Genomic DNA, 7,330 nt, shown 5'->3' on the forward strand with positions numbered 1-7,330 from the left:
GACCCATGATTCGGAGCCGAACAGGAGCGTGGGTATGACAACGGCTCTGTTCACGCTGATCTTTGTGTGTTTCTTCAGGTGGTTGTTTTTCCAGACTCAGTTACAGGATCATTAATCTCACAGCCTTGGGAAGAAGCACTTTCCCAGCCAGGCAGCCCTTATTTTGATGCTCCTGTACCTCTTTATTGATGGGAGTTACTGTGGGCTGGATGAAAAGGGTCCTCAATAATTATTATTTGAGGAGATACCCCAAAATCCCAATGATCTTCTCAACCATTTTGATGATCTATATTAACTTCCGGTTCGATGCTTTGAAGCTACCGTTGCACACAAGGATGGACCCTTCGAGACACTCTCGATTGTGCTCCTGAGAAATGTTGGCGAGATGGAGGCTGGTGGCCTTGCCCTCCTCAACGTCCTGAGGATGTGTAGGCCCTGCTGCTCATTCCTGACCAATGAGGTGTTTGTGGGTTCTTCCACATTACAACGATAATGAATTTATTTTTGACAGTTCAGATGAGCCTTGCCACTTCCATCTTATTCCAGTGTTTGCTCTAGCTTAATTATTTATTACAACACAGGAGACCCCATTGGGGCCAAGCTGACTTCTGGCAGTATGACCTTCCTGGTCTCTGTCCAGAGTACATTGATTTCAACCTATGTGTTGGTGACTCCCTTCAAATACAGGCAGAAGAGGAGGTGGTCAACAGCAGAAAAGGATCTATCATCCTTCCCCACCATCTCATAATGCTTCAGATTTTAGAGGTGATTGTGTTGAAACACAAAATAATTGTTGAGATGGGTGAGAAGGTAGATTTGAATTTGATTCTTCCCTTGGCTGATGTGACCAGAACTAGGACTGTCATCAAAGCCTTGAGGGATCCTAGGCTGAAATGCCGACCACTTTTTCTCCCTTGGATTCTGGTCGCCCGACTGGTTCCTCCAGCCATTGCTTTTTAATTATTTCCAGATCCCAGCATGTGTGCATCTCTTCCTGGTTTATGGAGCTCTGTTTTGTCTGCTTTATGCTGGGGGAAGCAATGGCATCGTATTGTTAACGTTCCCAGAGGTATATCTTTGGCAGCTAACTCACAGCTGGTGATTTGCAGAACATGAGCCTGGATGTATATGGTTTCATATCTCAGCCAGCCCTGCTGAATGCAGCTGAGATCAGACAGAAGGATCTCGATTAATACAGAAAAATGCTGGAGAAATTCAGCAGATCTCACAGTGTCTATAGAAGCAAAGAAATACAACCAACATTTTGAGTCTGAGCTATATATCTCTGCCTTCTCTGGATGCCGTGGGATGTGCTGAGTTTTTCCAACACTTTTTTGTATTAATCTAGGTCAAAATGATATACTGAGATCCTGCTGTCTGATCCTTTCTGTATTAACTACAATCGCAGCATCTGCAAACTTTGTGGTTTCACTCTATTTTGACATTTTCATATATTTTTCACAAACATCCCTTTTTTGAAGGCAAAAGGTGGCAATGAAACTTGCCATGTGTTACGTCGCAGACCAGCAGTAATAGAAAATCACCAAGACAGTGTTATTTTTAATATATTTAATAATTATTTCTAATAATATAATATCACTTAAATTTACCCCAACTATGCACAAATATACTTATGTGTTATGTGATATATATATATGTATATATATATATATATATATATATATATATGTGTGTGTGTGTGTGTGTGTGTGTGTGTGTGTGTGTGTGTGTGGAATATCCAAACCATTACCAATTCTGGAAAGTCATTCCCAAGGTTCAGTCTTTGAAATCCTGTGTTGAAACAGACTTCTAAACTGATGCTCATAAGCAATTACGAAGGAGGTTAGAGACTGAGTTATTAGACTACTGAAAACTCACAAATCCTTGTTGAGTTGTTTCCAGAGAAATGCCCTTTCATACAAATGATTGTCACAACTCCCCTCCTCCTTGCATGGGGAAAACAAAATGTGTGACTTCCATGATGTTTCCAAAACCCAAGTATGGGTCACTCAACATGACCATCACAATAGTCAGGATCCAATGCAGGGATTCTTCTGCTTCCTTTACCCAGATATAGGTCAATCAAAATGACCATTACAATGGTCACAGTGATTCAATAATTCCCCTGACAAGGAGAATCAGCAGAAATGTCTATTTCCACACAGTGTCAATCCTCCTCTTTTTTTATGGGATGGCTGGCTGATCAATACTGAATTCTTTGTGTCCCAATCACATGACTCATAATCACATCTTTCTCTCTCTCCATCTGTTTTTTCCTGAATAAACAACCATTGTTCTTGGCTCTTCTTCTAGAGCACTTTGTTTATAGTCAATATTTAATGGGGCCACTCCATCTCTGAATGTTGTGAAAACTGTAAATATTTGCAGCCTGCATCAATCCCAAAATGAAACAGAAGCTTGTAATCCATGTCAATCTACCAGGAGTTAAACGAGAAAGTCTGCAGATGTTGGAGTCGAGGGTGATACCCAAAGGTGCTGGAGGTCACGCAGCACAAGCATGTTTGTATATGCATCAAGCTCATTTATGTCAGTTAGTAAAGGAAATCTACTGGTCTCTCCTGGAAGTAGCATCAGAACCACAATGTGATTGACCTTAACCGCTTTCTCAGTACAGAAGAAATAACACTAGCATCATCAGTGCTGTCAGTGAAGGAAATAAATTAATACCATTAATTATGGCAGTATACGATCTCCCTCCGAGTGACAACCACACTTAGGTGGAGAGGGAATTAGTGACATGGACATTGAATCCATCGGAGCCATTGAAGCGTGAACATCCTTAATGCTGAACAAAATATAGTCCATCACGGAATATTGGGTATGCCATCTAACTACACAGAAATGGTGAAGAGACTTACAATGGGTCAGCACTCATGAGCAAATACTCAACTCTACACCTAATACTTTGGAATAAAGGAATAAGGAATCATTTAAAGCAGTGGCTTTCAAACATTTTGTTTCCACTCACATACTACCTTAAGCAATCCCTTTTTGAATCACAGAGCAGCTATTAGTATTAGTTGTGGACAGTTTGCTCGGCAGTAGCCTCCAAAAGGAGGGGATTGAATTAGATAATTAGTATAATGTATTTCTTTTGATCTTTCTCTTTAATGTAACACAGGTCTCAGTTCTATTTGTATTGCTGTTCGAGATTTGTTAATACTTTATTTTATTGTTATGTACCTATGAAACATTTATTTGATAAAACCATTAAAAATATTGAAAAAGGCAAGAGATTGCTTAAGGTGGGATGTGGATGGAAAGAAAAAGTTTGAAAACTATTGTTTTAATCGTACCCCATGGACTTGTTATGTGCACGGTTTCATAACTCCAAAGGAAATGGGCCAATGACCATTTTTCTCAAGCAAAATATTTCAGTAACAATTGGGTCTAGAGCAGTGATTCTCAACCTTCCCTTCCCACTCACATCCCACCTTAAGCAATCCCTTACTACTCACAGAGCAGCGATGGCATAGGGATTACTTAAAATGACATGTGAATGGAAAGAAAACTTTTGAAAACCCCTGATTTAAAGGGTTTTCAGAGGTCTGGTTAATGAAGGTAATTGAGTATCGAATCCCCTTCAAGGATGTCCTCTTAAGTAACATAAAAAACAAAGAATTTGGACTCGATTTGGATGGAGCACAAAAAAGATTTGTTATGATAGCCCCAGCTGTAGCAAAAAAATGTATTATGTCAACCTGGAAATTAGAAGATAACTTGAGAATACAACAATGGTATATAGAAATGAATAAATGTATTCCATTAGAAAAAATAACATATAATTTAAGAAATAACATTACAATATTTGAACAAATATGGGAGCCATACATGAAACACAATAGAGAAAACCTACGTGGACATCTACCACCTAAAATGACAGAAGGAGAAGATAATGAAAAGAATGGACTCAGTGGAATTTCTTGTTTATTTTTATTGAGTGACAACATTGTTTGACAACATTATATTCTGAACTTTAAATAAATGGGAGGGGAGGTGAGGGAGGGGAGGAGGGAAGGGTGGGGGAGAAAACGACACTGTATATATTTAAGAAGGAAAATGTATGTATCTTGATCAATATGGTTTATAGTGTGAAAAATTAAAAATTAAAAAAAAGGATGTCTTTTGCCTTCAAGGCCAAACACACCTTTGGGTCGTGTTGAGAGTTCAGGTGTATGGGGGTTTAAATATCCTGCTCACCCTCAATATCATGATTATAATTGGCAATTTTTTCCAGTAGGTCTCATGTGAGTTGTGTCTGTAACGTAGACAGCTGCCAACAAAGACACAGAGCTCAGAGCCCAGACAAGCTCACAGACATATAATTATTCAGGCTCTCAGGGGCTGACTATAGAGCACATAGACTGGGCCACACAGAGGGGATGTTAACCAGGCCTGTGCAATCATTTCTCCCAATCTGTTTACCATCATTCCCCAACCCTTATCCACTGTTTGTGCTTTGCAGGTGGAAATCACACACATACTCTAGCTCCCTCAGATCTGAAGTCTGCCAACAAATCTGTTCCCAAGTTAATTTAAAATAAACAGCAAAGTTGGGATTGCTTAGCAGGGGACGAGTGGGATTCTGAACCTAACCTTCCAGTTCAGGAGTACTGATAACTCAGGTCTTCTGGGTGAGTTGGCAATCGTTTTTTCACAAATCTGGTGTCATTTGGCATCCAGCAAGGAGGTGAAGGGATGTAGGTTAATATTCTGATCCAACACCAGGATAAAAAAAGTGAAAACTCTGTTAGACTTCTTTTAAGTTCGTTTCCAGAAAGAACCAATTGCGTTGATTATTTTCCTCCAGAGATGGTTAGATTTCAGGATATTAAATGATAGCAATAATAATGGGTGTATGATCTGAACTGAAATTTTGACTTGCTGCAGCCAAACAGATACACACAAAAACAACTACAATAGTAAACATAAGTTCATTAAAGGAGACAATAAATTCATATGATGTATCGATGATAAATATCCACAGTAATCCTTGTGCAAAAAGGTGACTTGCAAGTTTGCAGACAGGTCTCTTGTGGTTTTGGACCACCCAATGATCAGTGCATCAAGGGGAAGTTCAAGAGCATGATAGATGATGGAAAGAAACTGTAATTGAACCTAGAGGTGCTGGCTTCAGGCTTCTGTACCTTCTTGCTGAAAGTACCAATGAGAAGCATTTGCGACCAGGGTATTGGGGATCCTTCACTGAGCTGGCTGCCTTCTTGGGAAGCAAGGGAAATGGGGACACAGCTGGAAAATAGCGCAGGAGTAAGGAGAGCCATGACTGTGAATGGCCTGTACACGTTACCACTTCTGCCCTCCACCGCACACACTCACATAGTGACTGCTTTCTCCCAATTCCTGCTCTGCACACCCCCCCCCCCCCCCATGTTAGATGCTGGACCCAGGGCAGCCATCAGGTACCTCTATTCATGCTCTGGACATCCTTTTCTGAGGGTGATTTTATGGAGGGTTTCCACATTTAGGATGGCTCCATGCACGGAGAGAAAAAAAACTGCACTTGTTTATTTTTTTAGCAGCCCTAAAAGGCTGCCCCAGCATCACTTTTAGGCAGAGAGGCACCTCAGTGCATTTTCCGGAGCCAATGTAGGCAGGGCGACCATTGCCATGGTGTTGCCCATCAACATGACGGCATAAATACATGGCGAGCAATGGCCATCTTTTGTTACCCATAATCCCCCACACAGTTGGAACTGCTCTGGGAAACACCTAACCAAATCTCTGTTTAAAAAAAATCTAGCCTACCCAATGCAATCGACCCCTGCCCGACAGTGTCTTCCTCTGCTTGCTCCTGGGCATCTTTACCTTCAAGGTGGAAATGTGACAGTGTCCATGTAGGTCTCGACTCAACTAGATCCTAGGTTGCGGGATGACGGTGTCATCGTGACATCATCAGGTCATAAAGTGAGGTGGAGTGCTCCACTCCACCGCTAGGACTGTCCCCTGGAAGGATCGGAGTCGGCGTCTTGGAGCTGCTCCCAGATCATTTATGAAGGTTGGGTCAGCGATATGAGGGCAGAGAATCTCCATCTTTACAGACACAGTTTTTACTCGATAAAAGGCCCTTAAATCTCACTTGCTCCCCATCAACCCTACCCTCCTTCCACCATCTCTACCTCACACCTCCCTCCTTCACACTTCCCCTTCCCTTCCTACCTCCCTCCTTCACACCTCCCCATCAATCCTACCCTCCTCCTTCCACCATCTCGACCTCCCCCTCTTCCTTTCATACCTCCCTCCTTCACACCTCCCGCCTCCTCCCCATCACACATCCCCATCAATCCTACCCTCCTTCAAACCTCCCCTTCATACCTCCCCATCATCCTCCTTCCACCATCTTTACCTCACACCTCCCACCACCTTCCCATCACCCCATCAATCCTACCTTCCTTCACACCTCCCCCTCTTCCCTTCATACCTCCCCTCTTCCCTTTACACCTCCCTCCCTCTCCTTCTCCTCTCCTTCCTCCTCCACCTCCCTCCCTCTCCACCTCCCACTTCAACTCCCTCCCTCTCCACCTCCCTCCCTTGGACCCTCCATCTCAGTCTCAATTTCTCTCCCTCTCTTCCCCTCCCACTTTCTGTCGCTCCTTCCTTTCTCTCCCCTCCCCCCTTTCTCCTCTCTACCATCTTTCAAAGACCCCCCCTTACCAGCATAGAGTTGGGCACCTTCCTTAATATCGACCGCGTCCTCTAGGGGCCAATATTGTGCTCCGTGAGGGACCCTGCGCTATTCCCCCACATCAGCCTCCCCCGTGCCCGAGCACCGTGATTCCGGCCGGAGGTGGAGGAGGGCGGGCAGGAAGGGGTTAAGTCAGGAGGCGGGGTGGGGGCGGGTGGAGGCGGGGTGGGGGCGGGTGGAGGCGGGGTGGGGGCGGGTGGAGGCGGGGTGGGGGCGGGTGGAGGCGGGGTGGGGGCGGGTGGAGGCGGGGTGGGGGCGGGTGGAGGCGGGGTGGGGGCGGGTGGAGGCGGGGTGGAGGCGGGGTGGGGGCGGGTGGAGGCGGGGTGGGGGCGGGTGGAGGCGGGGTGGAGGCGGGGTGGGGGCGGGTGGAGGCGGGGTGGGGGCGGGTGGAGGCGGGGTGGGGGCGGGTGGAGGCGGGGTGGGGGCGGGTGGAGGCGGGGTGGGGGCGGGTGGAGGCGGGGTGGGGGCGGGTGGAGGCGGGGTGGGGGCGGGTGGGGGCGGGGGCGGGTGGGGGCGGGGGCGGGTGGGGGCGGGGGCGGGTGGGGGCGGGGGCGGGGGCGGGCGGGGGCGGGGGCGGGGTGGGGGCGGGTTCCCGTCGCCAGGGAG

This window comes from Narcine bancroftii, chromosome 14 (assembly GCF_036971445.1).
Source record: "Narcine bancroftii isolate sNarBan1 chromosome 14, sNarBan1.hap1, whole genome shotgun sequence".
Taxonomy (NCBI): Eukaryota; Metazoa; Chordata; class Chondrichthyes; order Torpediniformes; family Narcinidae; genus Narcine; species Narcine bancroftii.